The sequence below is a fragment of the Chlorocebus sabaeus genome, chromosome 12 (assembly GCF_047675955.1).
Source record: "Chlorocebus sabaeus isolate Y175 chromosome 12, mChlSab1.0.hap1, whole genome shotgun sequence".
Lineage (NCBI taxonomy): Eukaryota > Metazoa > Chordata > Mammalia > Primates > Cercopithecidae > Chlorocebus > Chlorocebus sabaeus.
Genome location: NC_132915.1, coordinates 57,758,953 through 57,773,055, shown reverse-complemented (window position 1 = coordinate 57,773,055; position 14,103 = coordinate 57,758,953). Strand labels below are relative to the sequence as shown.

The 14,103-nt window shown below is 33.0% G+C and overlaps 1 long non-coding RNA gene across 1 annotated transcript in view; it reads left to right on the top strand.

Moving 5' to 3' along the window:
* LOC140712956 (uncharacterized) overlaps positions 1 to 13,733 on the top strand; it is a 541,357-nt gene extending 527,624 nt beyond the window's left edge. Inside the window, exon 3 of the long non-coding RNA XR_012094821.1 lies at positions 13,158 to 13,733. This is a non-coding gene — a long non-coding RNA (uncharacterized lncRNA). The remainder of the gene's footprint in view (positions 1 to 13,157) is intronic.
* The last annotated feature ends 370 nt before the right edge of the window (positions 13,734 to 14,103 follow it).

Here is a 14,103-nt window from a genome sequence, read left to right as displayed (position 1 = left end):
AGAGGCATGTATCTAATTGCTTGGTGGCATAAAGGAGGGAATGAGCAACGTTCCTATTGCTTGGGGTAGGAAAACTTAGAAGGTTTGATTTAAGAGTGTGATTTGTACCAAATTGTGAAAAATACTGTGATCGTCCCGTGAAAAGAAACACAGTGCAAAACCAGACAGGTTTTGTCAAAGATGTGCCCATACAGATATCGGGATGGAGTTCACAGGAACATGGTGGTACAAAACTTGGTTAAAAAATTAGTTTGGTTCATCTATCTTGCTTAGGTTATATGACTTGTGAATTTTTTTTTTCAACCTTTAGAATCAGTAACAGCAATACAATAGAGTCGAGTACACTGATTTAAAATGAAGCACAAGTACTGGGCAAAGAATTGGGTACATTAAAAAAAATATACATACAAGCAAAAAATACCAAAAATAGGCTATAGTATGTTTAGCTGTGAGGTTCTTTCTGTTATTATCTCAGGACGGGGAAAGTGGGAATACTTAAAATCATTATTTTTAGCTGTTCTCCAGTTTTATCACTCTACCAAATAACTGCATACTTTACATCAGAGAATATGTGTTTTGTTATCCTTCATTCAAAGACATCTCACCTTGGCTTTGGTTAAAATTTGAATTTCTTTTCAATTCCTGTGTTTAAAAATAATAGAAATATATCTGCCATAGAGAGAAACAACTTTCTATAATTATGTTTTAATATGAAATCTTCCTATTATTTAACTCTGAATGAATTCCTTTAATTAAACATATTCAAAATAATCTAAAAGCATATCAATATTCATAACTAGTATAGTTCATTAACCCCTTGCAAATTATTTTAAATATATGACAAAACATTTAGAATGACCAAAATTGCCCTAATTTTGTATCAATTTCAAATCATATTGCTGCAAACACAATATATAGACTGATGACTATAGAATTACATCTGTAATCGTGATATTATCTTATTAAAGTATCTGGCAAAATGAAAAATGATATTAAAAAGTCTTAGGAAAGTAAATTAAAACCTCCTCAAGATTCCTAAACAATATTCCATGTTGATAAAAATCATGTAAAAGGTCTAAAAGATGACCTGTACAAAAATGAATCAAGACTTTGGTTATGACTCTTTCATTAACAGATTATTTTGCAAGAAGTGAAATTTAAAGCAAATATTTGACAAGGCCACAGACATGTAAGTCAGGCACAGTCCAGTGAATACAGAACAGGTTCAGGAAAGGCCATTGTGTTAATAGTTAGGTTTCATGAGCTTTTTTCCACCTGTCCAATCCTTTTCAGGGCTTCAGTAATGCTCCAGTGTTCAAGTGACTGAACAGTGTCATTGAAAGAGACTGATATAAGTTTATAGATCCATTTTTTATAAAGGACAGCATATAGGATCAAGAATCAGCAATTCCAGGAAAGTGCTGAATATAAATCTAACAACTATGCACAAGCATTGGCAACAGTGTCCTCTGAGGGTGAAACAAGTCAGAAAACACTCACTGTGTAGGATCTGGAAGCCAAAGTTCTGCTGCCATTTCAGCTTGCTGTCAGTAAGTCACTCTACCTCTCTGAATCTCTACTTCTTGATATGTTCAAATATAATTTGAGATCAGAATGTGTTATGGGTCCATTTAGACTAAAATTATTTTATAGTTGATTGATTGAATCATAAGCTTTCACTTAAGAGAAGCTATTTCTCTCTAGTCTCTATTCTACTTCCTATTCTCTGCTGTAGATTTTTCTTTCAAAATTCTTCAACCTAGTAGTTAGTGCTTAGTAATAGTACTTAGGCCAAACTATTTTAGGATTATAGGTAAAGGAACATAGTTTGGGAAAATACTCTGAATATAATATGGTACATCTGCAGAGAAATGAGGCTAGCCCAGGAATTGATTCAGCCAGTGTAGTTTTAACCCTCTTAAGTGTGGGTCATCAGTTCCAGCAGCCAGATGCTCCTTTTCTTCTTGGAGACATTTCACTCATTCCCATATCCCTTTTTCCTTACTACTTCTTTTATGTTTGTTTGTTTGTTTCATTTTCCACCTCCCCTGCTTGTCTGTTTGCATTCTATAAAAGGTCTAAAGCTGTAGTAGTGGGGGTGTGATAAGAAATTTTGCACTGCCAGTTGGAATGGCTTCTATGAGGACACCACAGTATGGGGTTGGATTGTTGCTCTCATTGCCCTTTCTCAGAGGAAGAAGTTAAAAGGAGCTGCCCTTTAGAACCTTCTGGTTACCAACCTCTAATTAACTTTTTCAGGAAAAGACACTCTAGTGTATCTGGCATAGCAGTGTTTGTGATACATGAATTTTTCCAGGGTACTCACTTATTCCTGCTTGTCTTCTGCATGCAAGAATGAATTTAGACCCTTATCTCACACTATATACAAAAATCAACTTAAATTGGATTAAAGACTTTCATATAAGATGTGAAACTTCATAACTACTTGAAGAAGACATGGAAAAGTTCCATGACACTAATCTGGGCAATGATTTTTAAGATATCATCCCCTAAAGTATAAGTAACAAAAGGGAAAATAGACTAATGGTGTTATATAAAACTGAAAACCTTCTGCGCAGCCAAGGAAACAATGAACAGAGTAAAGAGACAACCTATGAAATGGGACAAAACCACATATCTGACAAAGGTTTAATGTCAAAAATGCATAAAGAATTAACAAAACTCAATAGCAGGACAACAAATAACCTGATTTAAAAATGGGCAAAGGATCTGAACAGACATTTCTCAAAGTAAGGCATATAAATAGTGAACAGTTATAGAAAAAATGCTCACAATCACTAATAATTAAATAAAAGCAAATTAAAGCCACAATGAGCTAACACCTCACACCTGTTAAAATTGTTATGATAAAAAAGATGACAGATAACAAGTATTGAAGAGGATGTAGAGAAAGGTAATTCCTGTATACTATAGTTGGAAATATAAATTAGAACAGCCATTATGGAATACAGTATGATGGTTTATCAATAAATTAAAAATAGAATTACCATACAATGCAGCTATCCCACTACTGGGTATATATCCCAAGGAAATAAAATCAATATGTTGAAGAGATGCCTGCATCTCATGTATATTGCTGTATTATTCACAATGGCCAAGATATGGAATCAACTTAATTGTTTCTCATCAGATGCATGAATAAAGAAAATGTAAATATACACAACAGAATACTTCCCAGTCTCTTAAAAGAAGGAAATTCCGTCATATGCAACAACATTGATGAGCCTGTGGGACATCGTGTTAAGTAAAATAAGCCAGGCACAGAAATACCAATATATCATGGTTTCACTTACATGTTAAATCTAAACAAATGGAACTCAGAAGTAGAGAGCATATGTGGTGAGTGCAGGGCAGGGTTGAGGAGATGTTGGTCAAGGTATACTAGATTTCAGTTAGGTAGGAAGAATTAGTTGCAGAGATTGAATGTAAAACGTGATGACCATAGTCAATAACACAGTCACCTAGAATATAATTCCAGATATAATCCAACAATTATATCTGGAAATTGCTAAGGGAATAGATTTTAAATGCTTTCACCACAAAAAAATGGTAAATATGTGAAGAAATGAAATGTATATAGTAATTATACTATTATACATTAGCCATTCCAGAGTGTGTACATATTTTGAAATATGTTGTACTTGATAAATATGTATAATGTTTATCAATTAATATAAATGAATACATAAATAAAAATGTTTAAAAAGGACCAAATTAATATTCTTAAAAAAGCAGAACAAAGCAACTCAGTAGGCTTTAGTATAACACTTTCTTTTCATGTTTTTATCACCATAGCTACATTTAAATAGAAATATTAAAAATTATAAACCCTCTTTATTATTATTATTTCTATATGTGAGGTGAAGGTTGTTTCACAAGTGTAAAGTTATCTTCAAACTCATGAAGGTGTGTACCTTAAATACGTACAGCTTTTCATATGTCAGTCATACCTCAAAAAAGTGTTATTTCTGTTTTTTAATGGTTAGGAACTCTAGGTATCTGGCATCTTATACTTTCCATTTTGAGGATTGGGATAGCAGTAGTTTTCTCAAAAGCATCAGCAAGACATCCTTATTGATTATGCATCATAAGGTGACATCTATAAAACAGCAATGCAAACAAATCAGAACCAAAGTTAGAAGATTAGAAGATAAATCATGTGGGAAGCTGAGTTTTGAGATTTTCTGGGAATAAAGTCTAGCCCCAAGGAACTGTGTTGTAGCTTTGATAATGGTGAAAAAAATTCTTTAAAACTTAGAAATATTATATTAGAATTTTTTTTCTGAAAGTCATCAAAGTTTTTGTACTCACTAATGACCCAATTTGCCAGTAATGAAAGAAGATGAGATGACCCGCCACAAATTTCTCTAAGTGTTTTACAGTCATTTCTCAAATATCTTTGAATTCAGAAACAGTTGAGTGAACACAATATCAAAATTGTCTTTAGATCCAGGGAACCTTCCAAAGAAGTGAAGCAGACTGCCACATATTGTATGATTTTGTGGATATCAAAGATCCACCCTCCCCAAAATTGCTGATCTATAGTATTTTATTTTAAAATTATTTATTCTGTATATTTATAGATTCACACATTTATTTAACTGATTAATTAAATAAATATGTAATGAATTTTTCTAAGGAAAGTACTGTTGAGGCACCAAGTTTGTGGTTGGGTAACAATATAGCCAGGGCTCCTGCTCATCTTAAGTTTGCATGTTTATCAGGATAGCAAAATGTAATCAAAAGATTACTCAAATAAATATGATTTCACTTAGTATTGACAGTTCCATTTATTGAGTATTTGATGTACAAAGCCCTATTCTGAGTGCTTAGTTGTATTAACTCACTTAGTCCTCACAACCATCCTTTTAGGTACATGATGTTGTATCTGATTTTATAAATAAGGAAACTAGAGCATAACAAGGATTACAGCTTTCCTAACACCATGCAGTCTAGCAAGTGATGCACTCAAAATTTAAACTCAGTAAGTCTGGACATACATCTTGGGCTCAAAACCACTCTATTATTATGAAAAAATGACAGGGATGAAAACTTCAGGAAGCCAAACAGAATATCAAAAGGCACTCCAGTTTAGGAAAAGGTATTCATTTGGAAGTGGCATTTAAGCTGATACCTAAGGAAAGAAGGAAATGACTAAGCAAGGAATGGAAAGAGGATTGCTCTAACAGTGGCAACAGGCCATGTAAGGGCTTTGAAATAGAATGAAGCTTTCAGCACAGATGGAGCCTGGTGAGAGCAGGCCAGAAAGTGAGGTTGACTGTGACCAGATCAGGCCAGGCCTTTTAGATTTAACATTTAAAAATAAAGATTTTTTTTTTTTTTTAAATATTCAAAGCACAACAGGAATCATTTGTGGAAAGGCATGATCCAATTGATATTTTAAGATAATTTTGGTTGGAAGGTATAGAATAGATTGAAAGGGCAGGAGCTTAAGAAGAAAGACTAGTTAGGAGACCATCAGAATAATCCAGGAGAAAGGTTGGAGTGGGTGTGGCAGTAATAATGATAACATGTAGATGGATTTGGGATGCTTCTGGGGAGGTGAGAGAGAAGGAGGAACTCAGGACATCCCAGGGTATTGGCTTCTTGGTTTGGATTTCTGGTTTATAGTGTTACTGCCTGATCTTCCTACCATTAGAATTACTATCCTGAACTATGGTATTTTCTATCAAAAACCTGTGTTAAAATTACTTATATTAAATGAAATTACAATAGATTTTTTCATTAGAGCAATTTATTAAAGGACTGTAGCATAAAAGGCTTTAATGAATATGAATATAGGCAGTTGTAAATGGAACACAGGTGGCCAGGGATCAAGGGATTATGTGAGAGTGTTAGACAGTGTAGTTGAAGGTGAGAGTGTGAATCCACTGAAAATGCGTGCTGAATCTGGACTAGTGTGTGAAGTTTGCACTTCCAGCCAAGATATGCAGAAATACCAGTGCTCATATAAGCCTCTTTCTTTATTAATCACTCATACAACAAATATTTCTTGGATACTGGCTTACTTTGTCTTAGATGCTTTACCAATGAATATGAGATAAAGTAAGCAGGAGTAGCCCATGCCTTCAGATAGCTTCAGCTCTGTTGTTTCTCACTCACTATTTCTGCAACTCTATCACATTTTTAATGATTTGATATTTTTTGGTCAAGAGTAGTTGCGATGGTTAAGGAACATGTCTGCACAATTGTTATCTGAATGCCATTATTGGTATCTTTTAATCAAAGATAGTGCAGCAATTCTTAGTAGCTCAGACTCTGAAGTCAAACTACCTTGGTTTAAATCTTAGCTCTTTACTTACCTGGTTAGTTAATCCCTCTGTGCCACAACTTTGTATCTTTCAGTTGGGATAAAATAATATATTTGGGCGGTTGTGAGAATTAACCATGCAAATAAATATAATGTACATAGAACAGTGCCTGGCATATGGAAAGCATTCCGTAACTGTTAATTATCGTTATTATTTTGCTATTGTGATACAAGACACAAAAGTTTTGTGTACGTGTTTGTTTGTGTGTAATTTAAAGAGATAGATTTTATAAACATATGTTTTAAGACCAAACAAAATATACTATCCACTTAAGAAAATGTGTAGCTATGGTAGAATTTCAACTTTTAAAAGTTTAAACACAATGAAAATTTTTAACTTGGTTAACCTAACAAAAAGACAATGATGTATGGCTTTCCCTCTTGGGTTTTCAAAAGATTAAAGCAAATAAAATGCCAATATCCAATCATGTACATCTCTAAAAAAGGCAAGAACAAAAGGAAATGTAAGCCACCAAAGCAATCCAGAGTGAAGTCCTCATAAATCTTCTTGGAGGCACCACCAACACCACCACCACCACCACCAACAACAACAACACATATTTTTAAAGCAGGCAACTTAAAAAAGAAAAGTCAAAATGTCTTCTTTTATTATTTTATTACTGGATTTATTTATTGAAGAACAGACTATATGCATTATATACTAAAATAGGATTTAGAATTTAGCGCAGCAAAAATGGAGGATTCTCTTTTGGTATGATTTATGACAACGTGTTTCAGGTGGCATCTATAGAGAGAGTCAATCAAGTAGTACTGCCATTGTGCTTTTTTTTAAGTTGAAAAAATGTTTGTTTTTGATACTAAGAAGTTCAGTGAATGACAGAGTCAAATTACTCATTGAATATATTTTTTCTATGTTCCTGTTTTCTCTCTATTTCTCCAGAAAATGGTATAACTAATTTGCTCTCTTAAAATTAGACATTATATAATTTAATTCTTAATATTAGCATAACTATTTGTGCCATTAGAATTAAGAATTTATATGGCTATTTTGTTATATTAGAATTAAAATTGAATTAATGGCATGTTTCAGTTTTTCAATTCTAATGGAAAAGTAACATTAAATAAATATAAGTTCCAAGGAAATGTCATTTCTGTTTTGTCATTTTGTTAGGAATATCATATTATTAATTAAAACAGCTAGATTTCATATAAAATGCCTTGTTTAAAATGTTATATATATATATATATATATTTTTTTTTTTTTTTTTTTTTTTTTTTTTTTATTTTTTGAGATGGAGTCTCGCTCTGTCGCCCAGGCTGGAGTGCAGTGGTGCGATCTCAGCTCACTGTAAGCTCCGCCTCCCGGGTTCCCACCATTCTCCTGCCTCAGCCTCCCGAGTAGCTAGGACTACAGGCGCCCACCACCTCGCCCGGCTAGTTTTTTCTATGTTTTAGTAGAGACGGGGTTTCACCGTGTTAGCCAGGATGGTCTCGATCTCCTGACCTTGTGAACCGCCCGTCTCGGCCTCCGAAAGTGCTGGGATTACAGGCTTGAGCCACCGCACCCGGCCAAAATGTTATATTTTTATAGACTTTTATATGTCGAAAACTTAATATTAATAGGGAAACAGATAATATTGCATTTTAATAACCGTCCTTTCAAAAAGCCAAAATAACAAATAAATGAAAGAGCAAGGTTTTGTTTAGAACTTGACTTTTATTTAACAGTCATGAAATATTGATAATAAAACACTAAATCATCCCACTTTGGTCAACTGCAATGATTAGAGGTTTCGAGTTTTATTAAGCACCATTGCATTCAACATAATGTTTCTTCCCAGTCGTTCCATGTCCAAACCCTTTCACTTTTGATACTTTAAAAGCAGTGATAAATAATGGAAAGATCTGTAATCATGAGAAAATAAATGCCTCATTTTCTAAGCCTTAGTTATATATTTGTAAAGTGGGATAATACCACCTTTCTCACATAATTTATTTTGTGATGAATAAGTTAAATAATGTTTTTAAAGCACTAGGTATCATATCTAGGTACATGGTAGGCATGTTATTTATCTTCTTCCTTCTATTGTGTAACTGAAAAGAAAAAACATAATATGACAGAAGATGCGGATTACATATAAGAATTCAAAATATTTGGTCTACTCGATGTATGAGAGACCCTCTTTCCCCAATGTAGTGCATACCATTTCTGTAGGTCACATTCTACACTCTCCAAAATGTTGATGGAGCTTCAAGTGAGAGGCTGCAGATCACTTGGATGATCCTTAAGTGATGCTGTTTTATTAGCCTTATGCAATCATCCAAGAAATTTACCAGCCAAACTTTTTGACCATGATGAACCCTGCATCATGTGTGAAAGCCTGTGTTATGCCATGTGAAATGCTCTAGGCTAGTATATATAAAGTATGAATAATAATAAACATTTAAATAAATTAAAGGATTCATTTCCTTTTGAGAGAAGATGTCATATAGTATATATTTTCTCTGGAAAAGTATTCTCCCTTTTTCCGCACCTTGAAATAAAGTGTGAGAATCACTATAAAATGTGGTGGAAAAAGACAGAGAAAATGGTAAAAATTTGTACCTTTTTCTTTAAAACAGGGGTTTTCAAATCTTTCTCTGAAACAATTGTAGAGACATAATTAATAACTACAGACTATTTCCACCTAGAAACATTCAAGTGTGGGTTGATATTTTTCCTTCTAAAACTTCAAGTAGCACTGAAGTTCAAGGGAGATTGTTTCCTTCTTTTTCAAATTATTCCTAGAATATCACTGTAAACCTAAATGATATGCTTACCCCAGTTTGAATCAATTTAAAGTATTGTTTATCCTTAAAGATGATTACATGTATTGTATAAGAAGTCAACACAGCCACAGTTATTATTTTATCAATTGCATTTACATATTGCTGGCCTTGAAGTTAGAGTCACATTTGTTTGAAGTTTAAAAATATTAATCCTCTATAGTTACTGTTACAGCATGTTCACTACCTCTCTTTAACATTATTTTCTCTCGTAACCATTATATCATGATGACTATAAGACTGGGTCTATTTCTTTTTTTAATTAGATACACTCACTACTTTAGATTTTATTGACCATCCTAAGCATACAGATGAATTTTATTTTTTTTTACACATGGTTTGGGGGTATCTTTTGTCTGTTAACTACTTTAAAATACACATTCATCAAATTCCCACTTTTTGTCTTTTGTTTATAAACATTATCACTCACCTTGAATTGTGTCGATTAAAGTGTTCAGGATATAGCTTCTTAATGTTTCTGTTCTCAATCTTGTCCCAGCTCAGTTGAGCTACATCTACCAATTCTTAAGAAACTGATTTTCATATTTTCCTCTTTTATCCTCTGAACAGTATTTATTATTATTATTATGTCAGAGTCTCATTCTGTTGCCCAGGGTGGAGTGTAGTGATGCCATCTTGGCTCACTGCAACCTCTGCCTACTGGGTTCAAGCAATTCTTCTACCTCAGCCTCCCAAGTAGCTGGCATTACAGGTGCATATGCCACCACACCTGGATTTTTAAATTTTTTTTATTTTTAGTAGAGACGAGGTTTCTGTGTGTTGGCCAGGCTGGTCTTGAACTCCTGACCTCAGTTGATCTGCCTGCCTCAGCCTTTCAAAGTGCTGGGATTACAGATCTGAGCCACCGCACCTGGCCTGAATAACATTTATTCTATTACTAATATATTTCTACTATTTCTCTAAATCATTTTGGTGAGAAGAATCTAATAAATCACATGATCTAGGATTACATCTGGGCCTGGCTTCTCATCTGCTGTTATCATTTAATACAGAATGTGATGCCCCATCATTGTAAATTTTGATTTACTTTTTTAGAAATTACAGCTTTGGTTTCTTTTCTCCATTATTTTGTTATTAACCCACAAAACTCTGGAGGAATTTCTACTTGGAAAATTGTACTACTTAAACTGCCCTTCAAAAAATACCTTGCAAACACAATGCTATTATAAGTTTTATCAACACATTTCACCCAACTTATTTATCCACTCACTTGACCATTTAGTTTTCTTTTTAGAAAAATAGTCTCCTTTTAATCCTGTTTATCTTGTATCTTCTTTTGCATTCATACTCCTTACTTCACCAACATAACTTATTTTTCACATCCCTCAAATAACATTGGGTATTAGCTAAAATTATTGTCTTCCAAGGAATTAGGAATTTCTGGTTTGTGGGTTGTAAATATAATGTACATTTCTTCTTCCTCAAAGAGATCATATATCTAATATATAAATATCATACACAAAAGATCTTATGAGGTTTCAGGAATCTCTCCGTTGTAATGCTAAAATTCACATTTCAAACTAATAGATCATGGATTTAGTTGAATAATTTTCACATTCCATATATATTTTAAAACACTCAATAAACACTTTAGACATTCAGAAAGCACTTTAGTCAAATTAAATATATGGAACTTAAAACTTACAATGAGTAGGAAACAGCACTTTATTTCATGGAACATACAACTTATAATTTAAGATTTGTATGCTGAGATATCCATTATATAAGCCAATGATTGCAAAGTGTGACAGTGTACATATCTTGTTGATTAAATGAGATATGCATACGAAAGTGCCTATCACAGCACTTGTTACAGTGAGCTTCCAATAAAGAGTTAGAGTTGTTTGCTGTGGATTTATAAATCATAAAATAAAACAGGGCACAAAAAAGTGAATACTGTACGGATTTAGAAGACAACCTGGCATTGGAGAAGTTGAAGCATTCTCAAGTAAACAGGATATTTCTGCAACATATGTAGAAATTCATAAAATGCAACGCAACCATTCCTAGTGCTTTATGGTTTTTCTGCCTAGTGTCCTACTATTCTAAACATATGAATGCTCACTTTCTTGCTAAAAGTGGTTACCACTTTCTTTCTAAGTCTGTTTCCGCCTAGTGGAAGTGTAGCTTTTGATTTCTTTCTAGAACCTAACAGGATTATTCACTATACTGAATTTTTTTGGCTATAAAGCATCTTTTTCTCAAAGTGAGTTGTAATACCTCCAAACAAACAAAAAAAACAAAACGCATAATAAGAAATATAGATATGTGTTTATAAATATATATATTAATATATATTTAATAATATATATAAAAATAATATATATATAATTCCTGATAGTAGTCGCTTTCAGAAAAATTGAAATACTGTAATTTTTATAAATCTAACACTTAAATCATGAACTTATATGACTTCTCCTGTGATAAGAAAATGCTCATGTATTTATGTTCCAATCTTCTATATGTGCCTTGACAAAGTTATACTTCTTAGTTGAGTACCATTTTTTTTTTAACTTTTATTTTAGGTTTGGGGTACATGTTCAGGTTTGTTATATAGGGAATTGCATGTCACATGGGCTTCTTGTACAGGCTATTTAATCACCCGGTGAATAGGCATAGTATGTGATAGGTAATTTTTTGATTCTCTCCCTCCTCCAACCCTCCACTCTTAATTAAATAGGCCCCAGTGTCTGTTGTTTCCTTCTTTGTGTCCATGTATTGTCATTGTTTAGCTTCCACTTATAAGTGAGAATATGTGGTATTTGGTTTTCTGTTCCTGTATTTTTTTGCTTAAGATAATGGCCTCCAGCTCTGTCCATGTTGCTGCAAAGGTCATAATCTTTTTCTTTTTTATAGCTGCATAGCATTTTGTGTTGTATATGTACCACATTTTGTTTATCCAATCTGCCATTGATGAGCATTTAGGTATATTATATGTCTTTGCTATTATGAATACAGGAGCACCATCTTTCTACCATCTCTTTTTATTCTACCTTGACCATCTTTGTCACCTGAAGAGTCAGAGGTTTAAAGGAAGGGTCGGGGATGTGCAGAGGGGAAAGGATGAGCAGACGTCCATGGTGGTGATTCACTGAGATTTGTTCCTGAATGTAACATGTGTGAGGCTTAGAGTAATGGGCATGTAGAAAAGGGATGCTATACAGTTATCACGCTACATATTTGTGTATGGGAAACATGGGAAAGTGACAATATGCAGTAACAAAATACTCATCTATGTTGCTTATTTTATTTCTCTTTCATCAAGTAGATGGGAGAAAATAATGCTTTTTTTAGAAAGTTTCTTCCCCAGATAATTGAAACCGTAAAAGTGTGAGTTACTATATCATTTTCTACTGTATATACTATGTAGTATCTTGCTATTTTAGCAAGCATATCTATTTTATTTTCTATGTCTTCCTGAGGAAGATTCATAAAATGTAGGAAATGATAGCCATTCATTTGATAAGTTAAAACCTACCATATTGCATATTCACTTATCAGATGGATAACCATCATTTCCCACATTTTATGGCTCTTCCCTGGGAAATGTATGAGATATAAAGTAAGGATATTTGCTGAAATTTAGTTAAAGTAGCCAATGGTAAAAGCTAAACCCTCTACTTCTGATAACTTAGCATCATGATTAGAAAAATGATTTGATGTGGTAACGCACATAAGAAAACATTTCATTTACAAATTATTTTGTTTTTATAATCCAAGAGCCTTTCTCAGTAAAATAACGTGCTACTGTGTTGTTTGATATTTTGCTGTACGTCGTAATCTGGGGTCTATTTTAGTACCTTGGAAGTCCTAGACAGACGTAATTTTCATTGCTATATTGCACATTTAACAAAAGCTATTATAACAGCAATATATAGTCAGGTACATTTTAAAAGGCAGTGTAGAGTGATAATAAAAGTTTCTTCGCTAATCACCATCATTTTACAGAGACATGTATTGCTCTGAATATTCTCTTTCACCCTCTTGTTATTTGTAGGAATTGATGAGTGCCGTCAGAAAGCTGTATCATGAGCTGCCTGCGCTTCTAAAGTATCCAGTGGATTTTTAATCACATGAGGTAAATGCCAAATTTATTTTAATTGTATTTTCAGGATGAAATGAAATAGGATTTTTTATTTTAAAATGTATTTTTATTATACCAAGGAAGAGGACTGTTTTATTTAATCATATATTTAATAATTTAATCAAGCATTTAATTAGTTCCTCTAATTTGTGTGCCCCAAAGTGACTGGAGGAAGTTATTGGCATGTTGACAATCCACTGCTGGGCTTATAAATTTTTCTCTGTAAAGCTATTATATATGTGATGATGTTTGTGACAGTCTGTATACTGTTTGTGTTTGCTTAACGTCATTTTATCCATTAAAACACCATTTTAGTATGTTCAAATATACGTCATATTTTATCCATTAAAACACCATTTTAGCATGTTTTAATATACATTTGAAAGGGTGATGACTGAAGGTGTTTATTAATACATACAACAAAAGTTGTGATATAAGAGGTATATAAATTTAAATTTGTATAGGAGGTATTGTACATTTTAAATGAAAACTGAGTTCCTTTACTTTTTATTTCCCCTAGTAATACTAATGGCCTTACAGTGTCTTGTATATATGTGATGGGAGTGACTTTCTTTTCCTGGAATGTCTTATTAGTTCCTTAATCTTTGCCTTCTCTGCTAGTGAATACTTACTGAGCATCACGATGGGTATTTTTGTTTCTGTGTTTTCGTATTTCTTCCAAATGTTGGAGAGTATATTGTGGCATTTACAACTGCTGTTTCCTTTTTACTACCTGAAATTACAGAAAAAATAAAATAAAATAAAAAATAAAAAGAAATCTAGTGGTGCCCAGGAAGATTAAGTTTAGCTCATAACTGTTAAGAAATGTCTTATTTAATTCATCTAAAGAAAGGTGTAT